Source organism: Hydra vulgaris, chromosome 10 (assembly GCF_038396675.1).
Source record: "Hydra vulgaris chromosome 10, alternate assembly HydraT2T_AEP".
Lineage (NCBI taxonomy): Eukaryota > Metazoa > Cnidaria > Hydrozoa > Anthoathecata > Hydridae > Hydra > Hydra vulgaris.
In genome coordinates, this window is record NC_088929.1 from 18,187,310 (window position 1) to 18,208,453 (window position 21,144).

General features: G+C 28.4%; 1 long non-coding RNA gene across 1 annotated transcript; it reads left to right on the plus strand.

The window, feature by feature from the left end:
* Positions 1–10,912: 10,912 nt before the first annotated feature.
* On the plus strand, positions 10,913–14,432 carry LOC136086521 (uncharacterized). The gene is made up of 3 exons (XR_010641391.1): positions 10,913–11,174; positions 11,384–11,537; positions 12,360–14,432. It is a non-coding gene; the product is annotated as an uncharacterized LOC136086521 (long non-coding RNA).
* The last annotated feature ends 6,712 nt before the right edge of the window (positions 14,433–21,144 follow it).

A 21,144-nucleotide genomic window follows, 5' to 3' on the forward strand; every position in this document is an offset into this window, starting at 1 on the left:
AGGGAGGAGTAGATTTAGTAGATGCACAGCTCTATGTGTATCTGTCAGAGCGTAAGACAAAAAAGTGGACTACAAAAGTTGTCTTTTTTTATTTAGCAATTCTAAGCAGCTACTTGTTGTATAAGCTTAACACTAATGAACGTACCAATGTCTAGGATAAGTTTTATGATGGCAATTTCGGAAAGTTTAGTCGGAGAATATCTTAAAGTAGTTACAAAAAGACAAACATTTACATAAATGGAGATGGCTAGAAGTACAATTGTACCATATCCACTTCCTTAAAAAACAATTGTTAAAAAGGATTGTTAATCCTTTATATGGTCACGTTGTGACCATATAAAGGATTAACAATCCTTTATATGGTCACAACGTTGTCAAAATTGATGCAAAAAAAAAAAAATGTGTCGCTGGGCACTAAACCTGTGTCCGCACCAGTTGGCAGTGTCAATCATGTTTTGTTTGACTTTGTCCTGGATGCTTTTCTAATTATCACACAACAATTACGAATTAAACTCATTGAATTTCTAACCAATAAGTTAACCAATTATTTTTTATTACCAGGTTATAATTCTCCTTACCGTCTTGAAATTTCTAATCTAAGTGAAGGTCTTTTTGTATATATTAATGAAAACATCCCTTCAAGAAGGTTGAATAAAGTAGTTATTCTTTATGGTGTGCAAATCATCACTTTTGAAATTTTATTAAAAAATCGAAAATGGCTAATATTAGCTATTTATAAGTCTCTATCTCAGATAAATGATCATTTCTTCATTCACCTTAAAGAAGTGCTTGACTTTTATTTGCAATTCTTTAATGATTTTATTATATTAGGATTTATTTATTATATTAGATTTTATTATATTTAGAACAGCATACTAGTTCAATGAATGAATTCTTAGAACTCTACCACTGCAGTAATTTTAAACAATCACCAACTTGTTTTAAATCGGTTATAAACCCATCTTGTATCGATTTATGCATATGATTAGTATGTTGGAAACAAACAGAAAGTTTTGTTTCCAACATACTAATGCCGTTTGTATAGGTGTGAGCGATCATCATCAGCTTGTCTATACTATATTAAGATCTACTTTTTACAAGTTACCACCCAAAAACTATTATATAAATCCTTCAAAAACTTCTTAAGAGATATTTTTTCTGAAAAACTTAATAATTATTCAAAATCTTGTCAAGGTATTTGTAAATTTAATGAGATATTTATAAAAATTTTGAACTTACATGCATCATTAAAGACTAACATCCTCAGAGGCAATGAGAAGCCATTTGTCACTAAACTATTTAGAAAAACAGTAATGCTTCGTTCATACTTAAAAAATAAATACCAGGCTGATAAATCTAAAATTTCTTCTTCATTATGTAAAAAACAAAGAAATATTGTAGCTAACCTTATTCGGAAAATTAAGCGAACGTATTTTGGATGCATCAATTTGCACGCGACAAACAATATCTCACTTTGGATATTACGTAAACCATTTCTTTCAAGTAAGTCTGGTAATTCCAATGAACGCATAACTTTGGTGGAAAATGGTGAAGTGATTTTTGACAACAGTTCAATTTCAAATATTTTTAACGATTTTTTCATAAACGTCTCTTCCTCTGTTAATAATGAAGGCGAGATCTCTCAACATTTGATAATTTCGCAACACTCTGTTATAACGGCTGTTGAGAGATATTTAAAGCATCCGAGTATCGAAATCATAAAGAACAAATTTAAAATGATATCTCCGAGTTTTAAATTTCATAAAATTACACCGAACGATATTTCCAAAATTATCGATTCAATGAAAATTAATAAGAAAACTAGCGGCGACATAAGTTTTTTAGAGAAAGTCTCGCAAAATATATAAATAAAAGCATTTCTGATGGGATATTACCTTCAAAAGTATTTGAGTTTATTATATTTGAGAAAATACGGGCATTTATTAAGCTTAGATTGAACATTCTGTTGTGTGGTTTTCGTAGAGGTTATGACACTCAGCATAAGCTTTTTATTTTACTGAAAAAATGGCAGAAATGCTTGCATAAAGGAAATATTATTGGGTCCTTATGGATTTTTTAAAAGCTTACAACCTGATCCCTCATGATTTATTAATAGCTAAATTGGAAACATATGGTTTTTCTCATGAAAGCCTTAAACTTTCACTATCATATCTAAGCGACGGTAAACAAAAAGTTAAATTGGGTTCATTATTTTCTGAGTGGTTAGGAGTTTCATTAGGAGTGTCTCAAGGTTCAATCCTTGGGCCAATATTCTTTAATATATTTATAAATGACCTTTTTCGATTTATTAAAGTCTCTGAAATTTGCAATTTTGCCGACGATAATACTCTCTATGATTTTGATTATAACTTAGAGAGTGTTGTTGTTCGATTGCAAAAAGATACACTAAACGCCATAAAATGGTTTAATTTTAACTATATGATCGTAAATCCCAAAATATTTCAATTTCTTACAGTTGGTATAAAAATATTCAAGCAGTCAATTTATAATGGTTGGCGACGGCAAGATTTTTGCTTCAGATAAAGTTCAGCTACTTGGGGTTACAATTTATAAGGATTTAAAATTTGGTGATCACATTAATGCTCTATGCGGTAAAGCTAATAGTAAGTGCTTTGCACTTTCTCGAATAAGAAGTTTTCTACCTTAAAAACAACCAACTCTATTATTTAACGCTTATATTTTATCAAATTTTTCATACTGCCCTTTGATTTGGATGTTTTGCTCAAAATACAATTACAACCTTATTAATAAAATTCATAAAAAAGCACTCCACATAGTCCAAAAAAGATTTGATTTGTCTTTGGATGAAATGTTAAAATTAGATAACCCAAGAATCCATCTTTGAAATTTGCGATTAATGATTGAAGTTTTTAAATCCCTTTATGGTCTAAACCCTAAATATATGAAGGGCTTATTTATATTGAAAACTTTACCATTTCAACTTAGATGTTGCAATAAATTGATGCTACCGCCCAAAGGCTCTAATCATAAAAATACCAATGTCTTATACCTTGCTCTGGAACTTCCTTGACAACAAAACCATGTGCTCAAAAAGTCTCCAGGTGTTCAAAAATAATATTTTACATTGGAATAGATAAAAAAAATTTTTGCACAATTTCTAAAACTTAAATTTATGTATTATTATTACTAATCATAAGTCATTTTTTTCTGTTTAATATTTTTTATGCATGATATTTTATTTAAGCACGTTGCTACGCTTGTTGCTGCTGATATTTAATGGATATTTTACAATATTTTAATATTTTTGTATTGTCAATACAGTTTATTGTGTTGATTTTAATTAGTTTATTTATAAAAATTACTGTATGCAATCAACTATAAATAAAGTTTCAAGATAAAATAAAATATTCCTTTACACAGTGGTTAATTACGAAAATTATATTAGTTAACACTTACCGTTTATGGAAAAAAATTTTCGGACGAGTTTTATTTTGTGAAGTTTTCTCTCTAAAAAACATTTAAGTTAAACTAAATTACCAATTAAAGGTAATTTAACCCTAGGGAGTATTTATTTGTATAATCTTTTTTATACTTTATTTATTATGTGAAATGAATTCGATTAGAAAGATGCAAGGTTCAAAAAAGAAAAAAATACTCGAAAAAAGCTATTGTGTTCCGAAGAACAACTGCATGCAGCACTTTTTTTTTTTTTTTGGTTTACATTTGTTAATCGTTGCACAGCTTTAGATAACCCATAATAAAAATGATAATTTAAACTTACAATGATAGAAAATATAACAAAGATAAACAAGATACTTTGAGCTTTAAATAAATGTGAAAAAATTTTGTGTCAGCAAAAAGTTTAATGTCCCTGAAAGTACGTTACGCGATAAATTATCTGGTGAAAGCTAACCAAAACGGTAATATTCTGGCTTTAAATCGTATCTTGGAGAAGAAATAGAGAATGAATTGGTTGCTTGGTTAATGCCGTGCACAAACATGGGTTTTGCGATAACAAAAAATTTACTAAGACATTACAAAAAATAGTTAAAGGGCGAGGTATAAAAACATTATTTAAAGATGATATCCTAAGTAAAAACTGGTTTTATAAATTTATCCGCTGTCATAAGGATTTATCGCAAAAACGAGCAGAGCATATTAGTAGAGCCAGAGTTCTTATAACTGAAGCATCGATAAGAAAATGGTTTAATATGGTGTATGAATTATTAGGCGATGATATGTAATACCTTAATGTTAATGATAGTGCAAATGGTGAATTTGCACTATCATTAACATTGAGCAAATATGCTCGAATGCCAAAAACTGTTGCTGCTGCTTCACCACCAGGTTAGGGTCTTATTGCCTTGCAATACAATACATATAAAAGTTTAAGGTAAGCGAACGGTTAAACTTCTACAATCCTTTTAATTTGATGCTTGCATGAACTAACGTTTGGTATTATTCGATATCCATATTTTTCTTTTTGTCAAGCTAATAGATTTAGCAATTACAACCAAGTCATCCAAAATTAGCCAAAAGTAAAGAAATTGAAAAATAAGTAAAAAATTGTAACCAAAATAGCTAAAAGTAAAGTAGATGTAAAATAAACTACAAAAGTTAGTTATAAGATTAAATAAGAAAGTAATAGATTTATCTCTTCTGGATTAATTAAGTAATACATATTTTTATAAGGAATACAAAAAAAAAAGAAGTATGATAAATAAAAGAAAGTAACAGCAAAAAACTCATTAAGTGCATATATATATATATACACTTGATGAGTTTTTTGTTGCTGTTTTCTTTTATTTTATATATTAATTTCTATATCAACAAAATTTTTTGCGATTCAATATAAAAAGAATATCTTATGTTGTTTATCCAATAAAACAGAACTCCTTGACTCCATGATAACATTTGATGATCGTGTTGTTTTTGAAAAATTACTCTCAATGAAATATTACATATAAAAATTATAAAAAATATTCCAATTATCTTAAAACTATAAATACATTGTGATCTTCACAAATGTAACTATAAATATTCTTTATTTCAATAAAAGATTTCAATACATTAAACACGTTTAACTTGCAAAGAAATAAAGCAATAGCATAAAGGAAGATCACCATTACTATTTGATGTCTTTATGTGCTAACGCTTGATACTACTCGACCTCTGATTTTACTGCAATCTTTTTCTCCTGACGATGTGCCAGGTGATTTAAAAGTCATTTAAACAGTTTTGCACCTAATTTCTAATAATAAACAGATATTCAAGCAACAAACTTACATTAAAAAGTAGCGATATATTTATATATTATAACTTATCTATAGATTAAAAAACTAATTTACCCACAATATTGTGTTATCTTCATTTTACCTTTTTACATTATTAGTTTTCATCATTCTTGAATACATGGTTAAGCTAACATCATTATTCAATATAATTCTAACAATTAACTCAGTCTCGTTGCTTTTTTTGTATGTAAAAATATTTTAAAAAACCGAACAAATGATAATAATGATGATGAGAACAAGTATGATTCTACACTTATTGGCATAATTAAAAGGAAATGTTTAATCTACATATGATTTAAACACAGCCACGCAAAATAAATGTCAGGTTATTAAATAAAAACAAGCAAAGTAAACAAAGAAATAAAATCTAAAATAAACTGTAAAAATGAGTATAAACTATAAAAATTAGTATATAACTATAAAATCCAATACTCTGACTAATACAATAAAAGCATTATATTTCAAGAAAAATATATAAAATATCAAAGAAAAGTTAAAACAAATAAAAAAACCATCAAGTATTTTTAGCTTACACTTTTAAGGCACAACCACCATTTTTGCACAACCATCGTTTCTGTCAGGAGCTTGCATTAGCCATCGCTTTATGGATCTCTTGACATCTGTATTACATGCTCCTTTTTTATGTTTTTGAATTGCAACTGTTAAATTTAAAACAAGGTATTTAGATGTGATCCACTTAATTACCATAAAATAATTGTCTATTAATAAACTTACAGTTGATTATGCCAGGAATTTGTTTCAACTACAAGGGAGTCCTGCTACATCGACTATCTTATAGGCTGCTGCTACAAGGACTGCTGCAACATCGACTGAGGGTTTGGTTGGGGCAGACAGTTTAATAAATTAAAAAAAATTAAAAGGATATTTAAATACTCCCTATGTTTATATTAAAAAGTCACCATTTTGGGCAAGTTTCACAATAATCGAAAAAATAAAAATATTTTTATGCCACTAAACTGCAGATTAACCCGTTTATATAAGCAAATGATATAAATATTTATCTATCTATTTACATATATACATTTATTATATATATATATATATATATATATATATATATATATATATATATATATATATATATATATATATATATATATATATATATATATATGTATATATATATATATATATGTATATATATATATATATATATATATATATATATATATATATATATATATATATATATATATATATATATATATATATATATATATATATATATATATATATATATATATATATATATATATATATGTATATTTATACAATTCGCTTTGCTATAAAAGATTTCTTATCATTCGCTAATGAATTCCAATTAAATTATAACAAACAGAAATCAATAAAAAGTAATAAGGAAACTGACATTTCCTTAAAAATTGAAGATTCTTATCTTTGTTTATTTTTTAATTCATTGCAAACTCTTGAAGATTTTATTTAAAAATTCTTTATAAAAATAACGCATGCGCAAACTCAATTTTTTTAAAATTACAAACATGGTTTAAGACTGGAACAAGATCGGCTTGATCGGCACAGTTGGCCGATCGTAAAACGAACATGGCAAACCATTGGAATATGAACGGCATCACCAGCGCAGTGGTACCGGTCATCAGCCAATGAATCCCATGCATGGACCAAGCATCTAGAGTTTGCTGGGGGTTGAGGGTTGAATTATTTAATTTTTGGAAAAAACTAATTTAACGATAGCTCCAAACAAACCAGTAACTTAATACAAGCCAACAACGAAATCGATAAAGAATCGTATTTAGATATTAGCAGTACACAAAATGAAAATGTATCTAATAATGTTAGCGAATTCGGAAAAAGCGTAATAATTGATGAATCCGGTGAAAGTAAATCAGCAACAGTTCCACCACATTCAAATACACAAATAACAAAATATGTAAATCCATTACACGACTTTTTTTATGGCCAAAACAATCAATCACAAAAAAAAGGTTGAAACAAGTTGAACAATTATCGAGCGTTGTTACTTCATCCAAATGGTTAGAGATTCAAATAATTAAAGAAAATGTGAAGGAAGAAGAAGATATCAAAAAAGTTGAACGTAAAAATAAAGCTGCTGAAAAAAAAGAATTGAAAGAAAAAGAAAAATAGGAAATATCTAAAAGAAAACAAGTTCTTACAAAAAAAAAAAAAAATTAAAAACAAAAAAAAAAAAACTTTTTAAAAAAGAATTTAAAAAAAAAAGCTTAAATTCAGAAAAAAGCTTTGGTGGATAATTTTAGAACCAATGTCTTCTTTGTTTTATTATCATATTAAATTTGTTTCTTGATTTAAATAAAACTAAAATTAAATATACGATTTTTTTCATACACGTTAAGAAGAGAATTGATTACGGTAGGTGGTGCTTTATCACGGTAGGTGAAGAAACGTACTAGATTTTACAAAAAATTAAAAATAACATTAAGAAAATAAATTTACTCAAATTTGAATAATATAAATTAGTTATTAATTGAGTATAAATTATTAATTCGAAAACCCTAAATAAAAATCTGTTACAGTTTTGGAGTTAAAAAGTTTTGAAAATATAAGTTTTCCAAAAATTGGGGTAGGGGAAGCCATGACCTTAGTTGATTTTGCAATCAATTTTTTTGATATTACTGTTTTATTTTATTAACATTCGGCTGATTGCGCGTGTAAAAAAACAAAAAAGTTCAGGAAGATTCGGATCTCGAACCTCAGACATTCCGCTTCCAAAGTCAACACCTTATCCAAATATGCTAAACGCACATATGTCAGAAGAAAATCCAAATATGCTAAACGCACAAGATGTCAGAAGAAAATCCACAGTCAGTTTTAAAAGACATTCCTGTAGAAGCAGTTGAATCTTTTTCTCTAAGAGAACGCTCACATTACCAACTAAGTACGAGTACGTCAAGTTCACCATCTTCATTTAAGGTTTGTGCTTGATTTTGAATTTGTTAGTTTATATGTATTTTGTTGAATAAAAAAAAAATTATATACAGATACAGTCAAAGGCCTTCGAAAGTACCAAGTCTTGTTTTAAAATATAAACTTTAACTTCGACTCCTCTCCAACAAAATCTATTTTGAATTTAGTTAAAAAAATCTGCTGCAAATTCCGCTTACAAAGTCAACACCTTATCCAAATATGCTAAACGCACATAAGTATGAAAAACAATTAACATACTTATTTTAAAAGTTATTACTCATTTTTCCATATCGAGGGTATACTGCCAAAATCCACTAAGTCATTTTTTGTTGGTTTTGAGTTAAGTCAACATAAACACTCGTATTCGTATAATTATTTTATATATAGGGGAGAGTGGGGTAATGGCGAACGCGGGGTAACTCCGAACATGGTCAAAACAGCATTGTAAAAAAATAAATTCGACAATTTTTTTTTACCTGCTGAGAAGGGATCCTATGCTCAGTTCCAGACGTGCAGTAGTGTAATGAAGCTGCGGATGTTGTTCACTATAATTTGATTTTAAATTTTTCTGATAATTTTATGCAACTTTTTTCTTGAGTAACACTCTGTTGTAGCTTCTATGGAAATAAAGTCACTCCTTTTTTTTGTTTTTGTTGCATAATATAGTTTTTAGACTTAGTTATTACAATTAGCTTTTTATTCGCTATTACACAACAGTGCTTGTGATTGCCCCCCAATGTGTTCGGAATTACCCCACGTAGGCAGGGTAATTCCGAACACCAATGGTTTTATTTCTGGCATAAATTTTTATTTTATAATAAGATTTTTAAAAATTCTTTTTGAGGGTTTGTGACTGAGTAGTTAAACTAATTGATAAGCAATAAATATGATCAATTTTGTATAACTGGTGTCTTTAATTCGCATTCCCGCTTAGGTGTTCGCCAATACCCCACTCTCCCCTATATATATATATATATATATATATATATATATATATATATATATATATATATATATATATATATATATATATATATATATATATATATATATATATATATATATATATATATATATATATATGTATATATATATATATATATATATATATATATATATATATATATATATATATATATATATATATATATATATATATATATATATATATATATATATATATATATTTAAAAACATTTTGACCAGATTATTTACTCATTTGCGCGGTGATATTCGTAATAGCGCAAATTGCGAAATGAACAAAAAGTTAATCAGGAAATGAGCAAAAAGTTGCGCATTTCGTAAAAAGCGCAACATCACGACCTAAGTCACGTGCTTAACATATACAAGATATACAACTGATTGTTTTTTTTTTACATTTGTACATTCATTTATTGATTCTTACATCTATGATTGATTGTTTTCAGTGCTTTGTTTTTTACATCAGTTTTTTGTTGTTTAGAAGATTTTTTCGTATTGCGGATGTTGCGTTTTTTTACATCTTTTATGCATTTCGAAGGTTGCAACTTTTCTTGGATGACGTAAAACGATGCTTTACAAATCAAGTTTTAAAAATTCGAAAGTAATCATAGGCCTATAACACTTAACATGTAATTACCATAGCTACATTAACATAATAACAAGTGCAAGAAAATTTGTGCTATCAAACTTAATAAATACTTTTAATTTTCGCCAAAATATTTAAATAAAAAGTTATTGCTAAACAAATATTGTACGCAGGTATAGTTCATAATATTTTTTTCGTATGTTTTTTTAAAAATGTTTCGGTTCAACAACTCATACTTTTAAGTTTGCAATGTATCACAAAAGTTTATCAGAGACTAAAATAAATTAAAATATTCTTTTTGTTTGTTTGTTCTATAATTACAATTCAACATTAAAATACACATACTTACTATTGAGTTATAAAATACATTTTCAAAATAAAAGAAATTAGTTTTAAAAACTTGCAATAAAAATAAGCGATAAAAAATGGTTCGAAGCTTCTTTTTGGGTACATAACGTGTGTCATGATTTTTTTGTTTATAATCATTACAGAAGTAAAGCCTGCATTTCGTGGGAAAAATCCATAGTCGTCTCTCTATCTGTCCACTCTCTCTCTCTCTCTATCTCTCTCTCTCTCTCTCTCTCTCTCTCTCTCTCTCTCTCTCTCTCTCTCTCTCTCTCTCTCTCTCTCGCTCTCTCTCTCTGTATATATATATATATATATATATATATATATATATATATATATATATATATATATATATATATATATATATATATATATATATATACAGGGCCGGTGCAAGGGCTATACGAAATATGTGGTCGCATAGGGCGCCGGCTTTTCTCGGGCGCCGCGCTGGCGTAGCTAACGTTTTTTTTTCGTTTTTTTTTTTAAGTTATAATTTGGATTTAAAAAAGTAAAAGTTAAAAATAATATTTGGCGTCTTTAATGTGTACAAGTAGTGAGTTGTTTACATATTAGGGGCGCCAAAGTTGATATGCTAGACAATTGATTTTGTAAATATTTGCTCAGCACTTCAATGAAAAAAACAATTTAATCAAAATGTAGTCGTTAGGTGATTGTTTGAAAGAATAAGTTTGTTAGTTTATTGTTTATTTAAATCGTGTTTTTGTGTGTTAAATATTTATTGTAAATGTATATTTATATATTACGGGCGCCAAAGTTTATATTTTAAACTATTGATTTTGTAAGTATTTGCTCAGCACTTAAATTAAAAAAAATTGCTGCTAAAAGTAATCGTTAGTTAAATATTTGAAAAAATAAGTGGGTAAGTTATTATGGAAGAAAAAAAGAAACCTTCGGGTTTCTTTTATAGAAAACACAAATCAGATATGGAGAGAGAAGACAAAAAACAAGCAAAGTCATTGAGTAAATTTTTCTCTATATTAGAAAAACAAGATGTAAACAATAATCAGCATCAATTTCAGGTAAGAAATAATACAAGAGTGCATTTATTATTATCAAGTTAGTTAATAAATACAGTAATGATAATGTAGAGAGATAACAGACCGTTATTTAAGGCTTAATAACCATTGTGTGCTATTTTCGCAACATTTTTTTTTATTGATATTGGGTGTTGGGTGTACTTTCAACCATATTTGTAAGTCAAAAAAAAAAAAATTAACTTGTACTCTAGGAGCAGAAAATGTCACAGTCAGAAGATGTCAGAAGAAAATCCACAGTCAGTTTTAAAAGACATTCCTGTAGAAGCAGTTGAATCTTTTTCTCTAAGAGAACGCTCACATTACCAACTAAGTACGAGTACGTCAAGTTCACCATCTTCATTTAAGGTTTGTGCTTGATTTTGAATTTGTTAGTTTATATGTATTTTGTTGAATAAAAAAAAAAATTATATACAGATACAGTCAAAGGCCTTCGAAAGTACCAAGTCTTGTTTTAAAATATAAACTTTAATTTCGACTCCTCTCCAACAAAATCTATTTTGAATTTAGTTAAAAAAATCTGCTGCAAATTTAAAAATGTTCTCAAAAATATATGTAAATAATGCCAAGGTATTTTTTCTTTTTTTCCATTTATTTATGTTTATCGCTTAAACAAGCGTAAATTGTATAAGATTACAAAGAATTTAACCGGGCTTTTCCACCACGTTAGTCTTTATTTATTTAAAAACTTTATTTTTAGTTGAATGTTTACAATAGTTTTATAAAATATATAAAAGCTAAATAAAATCAACAAATTAAACTCTTCACACAAATAAGTGAGTTAAAAAAAACTAAATCAAAATACAGTTGTATATTTGTATGCATAAAAATATATATTACAATTCTGGAAATTAGTAAACAGAATAAAATAAATGATAATAAATACGGCAAATTAATTTTTTTTGGTGTAAAAATAAAAAACAAACAAAATAAATAAGAATACAAAAATAAAAGATAAAATATAAAAAAATACTTTTAACAAGTCTTACAAACAAAAAATTTTTATGCCATTTTAAAAAAGGGAAGAAAGCAGGGTTATGTAGTTGGAAAAAATCATCTAAAAACCTTTGAAATGAGCATCCTTTATCCACTATTAAAAATGAACTTTAAAAATAATGTTGTTTTTGTATAAAACCTTATTTAGTAAAATAATCATCGTTATTGTTTCAGAACTCTGGTGCCGAGGAAAATGCGGTCACTTCGTCACTATTATGGGACTCGCTTGAAGACTGCGGAATGTGGCCAGCCAAAATCACAGATGACATTCGTCAAGTGCTTGTTGTAAAAGGACCAGTGTAGGTTAAAATAATAATTTTCCTATTGAGTAGTTCAGGCAGACGATTCACAGTTGTCAATTACAAAACAAAGTTGCCAAATGGAGAAGACATTGACAGGGATTGGCTAGTGTATTTAATGTCTAAAAATTAAGTATTTTGTTTTTTTTGCAAGCTATTTAGTACTGATAAACTATATCTTTCTGGAACAGAGAGGTAATCTGATTGGCAAAACATGTCAAATGTTTTACGTATACATGAAAGGTCAACCTCTCACGGAAATGCGACCATTTCTTATCGAGAACTTGCCACGATATTGCAATTAGGCAACACTATTGATTCCCAACATCAACGTATGATTCAAGCTGAAACTGACCATTGGTATGCAGTTTTAAAACAACTTGTTTGTATTGTGCAATTCTTTGGCACTCAAGTATCAGGTTTTTGTAGAACAAGTGAAACAGTTTTCAAAGAAAACAATGGAAACTTTTCAAAACTTGTTGAACACATTTCAAAACTTGACACTGTCTTTTCTGAACATCTTCGTCGGATAACTGCCAAATAAACTCACGAGCATTATTTAAGCAAACAAATTCAAAATGAGTTATTGTACTTCTTTCCTGTAAAGTTACAGAGCATATCGTGTGAAGAAGTAAACGTAAGGGAACATTTTTTTGGATTTGTTCAGGTCTTAGATACATCTGGGCAAGGGTTGACAGCTTGCTTGTTAGACGAGTTTTCAAAAAAAGGAATATCTTTACAGAATATGTGTGGCCAAGGTTATGATAATGGATCAAATATGAAGGGAAGAATGTAGAAGTACAAAAAAGGATCCTTGAGCTTAACCCACGAGCTTTTTTTGTTCCTTGTGGAAGTCATTCATTAAACCTTGTTGTCAATGATGCAGCACTTTCCTGCACTTTAGGTGTTAACTTTTTCAACAATATACAGAAACTTTATAACTTTTTTCTGGATCAAACCATAGATGGAATATATTAACAAACCACATAACTAAATTGACAGTAAAACCTTTAAGTGAAATCCGTTGGGAAAGCAGGATAGACGCCCTCGAACCTTTGCGATACCACATTGATGAGATTTATAACGCTGTCTATGAATCAACGTTAGATTTTAAGATTAATGCTTTTGGAAAATGTACCGCTATGGGAATTGCCAAAAAAATTACAGATTTCAAATTCCTCTGCTGTTTGGTCACTGGGTATGATGTTTTGTTCAAAATTAATTTAGTAAGCAAAACACTTCAGATGAAAACTGTTGATTTGCAGAGTGCTTTGAAACTAATTGAAAGTGTTAAGTATTTTTTGGAGAACTTGAGATCAGAAAATGAACTGAATAACTTTATTACAGATGCAAAGGAACTAGCCGAAAAACTGGACATCGATCCAAATTTCTCTGATGAAGTAGTGGTTAGGCCAAGAAAGGTCAAAAGGCAATTTTCCTATGAAAGCAAAGAAATACCTGTGAAGTCGGCAAAAGAGTCTTTCAAAGTATATTTACTTTTTGTAGTTTTAGACACTGCAATTAATTCATTGTCAGAAAGATTTGAACTGATGGAAAATCACAGCAAACATTTCGAATTCCTCTATAACTTGAAAAAAATAGAAAAATGTGAAACATATGCAATTAAAGAAAACTGCAAAAACCTGCAATCCATTTTGACAGCTGATGGCAAGAGTGACATCAATGGGAATGAACTGTTTTGTGAAATTGTAAATTTAGCTTTAATCTTGCTAAACGATAGCTGCCCCAAAACAACACTGTCTTATATTACAAAAAAACGCTTGATTGACATCATGATTGACTAGGGGTTTTAATAAGTATGCGCAATTTACCGAAAATACATTTTATGATAAGTTAATGATACGCATACCATTGTTTTTTGATTTTTTTATTTCAACTGTCATGAAAAATAATTGGTTTATTTATATAACCTACTCACATAAAAATATACTCATCTTATTATTTAAAAACTTAAAAAAATATTAAACCCTAAAAATACTTTTCAGAGTGACTACACTTTTTTTTATTACAAGGGGCACCAAACCTTCATCTCGCATATACAAATAAAAATCGTTAAACCGGCCCTGTATATATATATATATATATATATATATATATATATATATATATATATATATATATATATATATATATATATATATATATATATATATATATATATATATATATATATTTAATAAAACTACATAGTTTTTACAAATAAAAAGGGGCACAAAACCTTCATCTCGCATATACAAATAAAAATCGTTAAACCGGCCCTGTATATATATATATATATATATATATATATATATATATATATATATATATATATATATATATATATATATATATATATATATATATATATATATTTAATAAATAGTTTTTACAAATAAAAAGGGTAGTTATTAATAATCAACTTTAAAATATTTTGAAAAATTCAGCTCCATTACCTAAATGGTTTCCAGAAGGCATTGTTGGTAAATTGACCAGTGCCAGTATGCTTGTTAATTTATTATTTTTAAATTAAATTTTTTCTGATGCTATCAGAAGAAAACTTGAAACTTTGCTATTTGAAGAGTTTCTACTTCTTTTGTTGTTTTATTTAGAATCACTTTCAAAGATGACATTATTACTTATGGAAAATGGGAGTGTTAGTGCAGACTGTGTTGTTTTAATTGATGAAATGTATTTACAAAAAGGTGTCCAATACCACGGAGGAAGTTTGATTGGTGCTGATAATGATGGTAATTTGCCTATAACTACTTCGCGCTCATGCCAATTCGCACTTATGCCAATTTTTTCAAATTCTATTGGCGCAATTATGCCAATTCGTACTAATGACAGTTCGCACTTGTGCCAGTTTTTGCAACTGCCTCGCACTTATGCCAGTTCACACTAATGCCAATACGCACTTTTGCGGGCTCACACTTACGCCATTTGCACTTATGAAATTCGCGCTTATTCAGTTGTCGTTATTATATAATTGTTGTTGTTATTATACAGATCAGCGGTTAATGCGCGTATTGCAAATTTTTTATTTTATACTAATTATATACAATATATAATCAAAATATATAATCAAAAGTTACTTAAATAGGAAATTGCGCAGTGGAGTGTGCATACATCGAATGACTACATATATTAAAATACGCAAAATATATATTAAAAAAATAAAAAATATAAATATTATTTAAACTTAATAAAGATAAATTTAATAAAAAAAGATATATATATTATTTAAACTTAATATAAATATTATTTATCAAGCAGAATACAGAGGGGCCTTGCAGGAAAAGATAAGTCTCAAAAAAAAAAAAGTTTTTGTGACAACCATATCTGAAAAGAAAAAAGAAAAATCTACAAAATAAAAATAAAAATCACATTAAATTCTCCATAATGGCGGATTTAAAGAGTTTTTAGCAAACTTTTGGTTGAAACATGTTTCATTTACCGAATAAAAAAATATCGCCGTTCATTTAAACTTTTTTCTGTCTTTTGGTATATTGTTTGTGTATATTTTGAATTGAAGATGAGCGAAGAAAGTTTTATAGAAGAAGAAAGATGTACAAGCAAAGAATTTTTAATTAGCAGCTAATATAGCTTATTTGATTAAGGAACGATATTTTTTATTGAAAAATTCTATGCAATATTATTTAATTTAAATGAGTGACAGGAATAGTGTCGAAAAATGAACTTCTTTTTTTTCTGTAAAAGCCGTAAGCTATAAAGATAGGCAAAACGAGTATGCAATTGCTGAAATTTACTATTTGCGACACTGAACTGTTTCTACTATTTGCGACACTATTCCTTTTTTTTGTTTTCGACACTATTCATTAAATTTATTTGCAACACTATTCCTTCTTTTGTTTGTTTTCGACATTATTTATTAAACTTCTTTGCGAAATTATTCCTTTTTTTATTTTTTGATACTACAGTGGAGAAAATTAGTCTCACCATGTACTGATCCAATATTTTGTAAATCTGTAAGCAAGTTTGGTGCATCTTTTGTATCCACACACATATAATTATTGTTACAAACAACAACTTTTTAAATGATAATATAGCATAATCAAGTTGCGATACATTTGATAAAACCATAAAATGTATAATACTTGATATTTGCGGTAACAGATGGAATTAACCTCATCAGTAATTATTTTCAGTTAACTTGTATATTTTGATCTGGTGATACGCATTTGTGAGTTTGTTTTTTATTATTATCTGTAAGTTAACAAAGACTGTGAAATCAGTGCTCATAAAGTTTTTAACATTTGGTTTTTGATACCTTAATTTGAAATGGGATATGGAAAGCGTTTAACGAATGAAGAATTAGCAGTAATCAAAGCATACAAAGATGCAGGCTCATCTAATCGGTAAATTGCAAAGAAAATTAAAAGATCTCCAAAAGTGATTAATAATTACTTCAAGATCGGCGTTATATATATTATTATGGAGATTAAAAGGACAGTGGTGGCAAACGTATAATCGTACTAAACGAGTTATTGTACGTCGTGCTGCTGCTCAGCACATGACTGCATCTCAAATTCGTGCTGATTTACAATTACATGTATCATTTGTACAATGTGTGAGACAAAACTTACATGAAGATCTAAACACAGTTTTGAAAAAGCGTAAACCAAAACTTACTGCTCGTCATAAAAAAGTTTAATAACAATTCGCAAAAGAACACGTGTCTTTGCAGGAACAGTGGCATCAAGTTCTCTTTAGTGATGAAAAAAATTTCAATCTATATGGTCCTGGTGGCTATCAATATTACTGGCACGATCTTCGAAAAGAGAAAGAAACTCGGATGAGTCGTAACTTTTATGGTGAAACTACTATGGTTTTGGGGGCTTTTTCCTTTGCTGGAAAACCTCCACAGGCACGGATTTCAACAAAATTAAATTCACAGGACTACATCGATTTATTAGAAATAAGTTTGCTTGAACATGGCGAGGAATTGATGGGTGAAAAATTCACTTTCCAACAAGATAATGATGCTATCCATAACTCAAAGCTTACAAAAGCTTGGTTTAGAGAAAAAAATATTTACGTAAAGGAATGGCCTGCATCTAGTCCAGATTTTAACCCAATTGAAAATCTATGAAGAAGACTTTCTAGAAAAGTTTATGAAAATAGAAAGCAGTTTTAATCCACCAAGGAGCTAAAAACTCGTATCAGAGAAGCTTGGAATGAAATATCTATAGAAACTATCCAAAATCTTGTGACTAGTATGTCAAACCGCATATTTGAAGTCATTTAAAATTTAGGAAGCAATACTAAATATTAAATGAGCGTAAAAACAAAATTTTTTGTGTATTTTCTTGTATATAACGTAAATGAGGCTAATTCTATTTTCTCCACAAATTGAATACTTTTAATTTTTTTCCATTTGTAATTAATTAAACATACCAATTTATAAACTTTTTAGTTGTAGTAGAAGATAATAAGAAAAAAAGTAGACTAATTTAGCACGAAAAATAAAGGTGAGGCTAATTCTATTTTCTCCGCTGTATTTATTAAATTCATTTGAGACATTATTCCTTATTCCGTTATTTGACAATCGAAAAATGCGACAATTTGCAATGCTATCTTATTTTTTACATTGTTACAATCAAATTTGCGACAAGAAAAATTGCGATAATCAAAATTTTGCGACACTATTCCGCCACACCATTCAAATAAATCACCAAATCTAAGCATTTAAAATTTTTATTTTTATGTAGACTCCGGTTCTAATAGTGATGCTGGTGTTGATGATGTTTTAGCTTTTTGGCTCCTTGTTGTAGGAGATGTACCGTGGTCCTTATCTATATAATAAATTAATATCAAAAAATACTCAACTGGAAAAATCGAATAACTTAAATACCCTGAAAACGTTATTAAAAGGTCTCATTTTAAACACTAACAACTTAATGAACTTTTATTAACCCAAAAACATTTAAAATTATGTATAAAACGAACTTTGTTCCGAAACTAATGTAAACTCTAATAACTCAAAAAACTCTAAATAACTCAAAAACAACAGCAATAACAAAAACACAAAAGCAAATAATAGGCTTATTTATCAACACTCGAACAACTATATATTACCTATTTAGCAATTTACCTATTTAGCAAATCGTGTACCTACTTATATTAATGTGTATTGAAATAAAATTAAAAACTTCTTTTTGCCTGCATTCTTTGTTTTTTGCATTTTGGATTTTTATTCTCATTCTGCCGAAAACCGATAACATTTTTTTGTTTTTTTTAAAAATATATATATATATATATATATATATATATATATATATATATATATATATATATATATATATATATATATATATATATATATATATAAACTTATTTTAAATAAAAGCATCCAAAAAAATTAGTAACGCATAGCGGTTTCTTGATGACAAGACCGTCGGTCTTCTGCAAGTTTTCCGCGTTCTTTGAAGTAATTTCTAATACTTTACAGTTTTTACTTTATATATTTTTTTGTACAACGTAACTTTGTAAATTATTATTATTTTTTTTTTAAATTTTACTTACTCTGTAAAGATTCTATTACATTTTACGAATTTGTGAGGATTAAAGAACAAAAAAAATTGAATAAAAAAAAATAAAATAAAAAAAAAGATGAAAATAGCCCTGATCTTTTTCTTTTAATGGTGTACCCAAACACTATTTACCAGAGTCAAAGCCCATTATGCTTACTTATTTTTTAAAACATAATTTTTGTAACTTAGTAATTATACCAACCAGTATGTTGATGCATGGATACAAAGTAATTAACAATATTTGAGGTCCTATCTATTGTCAATAGGTCATGTATGGGTAAAACATAGAAAAACAAATCTTTTAGAAATAATGGCATGGTCAACGCCAAGTTGTTGACCCATATTGGTAACAACTTGGCGTTGTTACCAATATGAGTCTCATCGAGAAGGCTAATATTAAACTTTAATATTAGTCTAACTTAGCCATCCTTGTGCTTTCACTACCCGCACAGTAGTTAAAAATGCTTGAAAAAGCGAAGTAATTCAAAAATACTAATTTTTAAGAGCAAACTCACTTTTAAGACTCAATAGTTTTCAAACCTTCAAGAAATTATGCTTGGAGTAATTTTTTTCTAGTGCGCTGAATTATTGCACTTTGTCCCATTAAAGTAACCACGGTAGATATTTCCAATTCTGTAAAAACTTCAAAGTATTGATTAAAAATCACTTAACCATTTATGCTTAAAATCATACCCCCACGTCCCCCTTTCAAAGTTAAAACAATTCGTTGTCAATCCTGACAACCCTGCGGCAAATCCTTTGTTCCAAATTCGTTGTCAATCCTGAAACCATCCTGACATCCTGACGCGAATCCTGACAAAAATGACGTCAAACCGTTAACTCGTTGTCAATCCTGACAATCCTGTCAACCCTGCGGCAAATTTACGTACATTGCTGCATTTTTTTCGCGGCTAAATTTTCACGAAAAAATTAAAAACCAAGATAAAAATTTGCAAGGACATAACTTTTGATTAGGATATTGCACAAAAAGAGTTGGGTATACAAAAAAAGTTGGGTACTCTTGTCCAAAATTGTTTTTAAAAATGCAAAATTTTGGAAAACATTTTGTAAAAATGAGCATGTTAATTGCATAGCTAAAGGGTATATCTTCCAGAGAAAGTAGTTACAAAAAGAATTCGAAACAAGGTTCAAAAAAGAAAAAAAAAATTCGAAAAAAGCTATTGTCTTCTGAACAACAACTGCATGCAGCACTTTTTTTTTCTTTTTTTTTTTGGAATACATTTGTTAATCGTTGTACAGCTTTAAATAACCCATAATAAGAATAATATAAACTTACAATGATAGAAAATATAACAAATATAAACTAAGTAAAATATAAACTAGATACTTTGAGCTTTAAATAAATGTGAAAAATTTTATGTGTCAGCAAAAAGTTTAATGTTCCTGAAAGTACCTTACGGGACAATGATTCATCTCGTGTTTTTAATTTAGACGAAACTGGTTTTGAGTTAGCGCCAAAAACTGGAAAACTAATTGGCATTAGAGGAAGAAATGTTTATGAAGAATACAATAACAACTCTATTTTGCGTAAATGCAAATGGTGAATTTGCACCATCATTAACATTGTACAAGTATGCTCGAATGCCAAAAACTGTTGCTGCTGCACCACCAGGTTAGGGTCTCGGTAAAAGCGACAGCGGCTGGATGACCGGCGAATGCTTATATGAGTACTTAAAAAATGTATTAATACCATATTTGAAATCACTTAATACACAATTATCAATATATATGTTCATGGATAGACATCGCTCGCATCTGTCTTGAGAGCTCAGCATGTATTGCTCTTCGGAAAGAATTCATTTAATTTCGTTGTTTCCTAATGCTACACACATCTTACAACCATTAGACGTGTCAGTTTTAGGACTAATGAAAAAAAAATAGCAGAACCCAGCTAGCACACTTACGTTGGGCCAACGTATGTAAAACCATTGCAAACGTCGGCTGTTTTTTCCAATGCAAAACCAACGTTGATCCAATGTCATTTGTTTAATAATGAAATTAATACCGACGGAACTAAAACAGCTAGCACATTGACATTGATCCAAAGTAAAAATTTCGCAAAATGTTGTTTTTATTTATTTATTT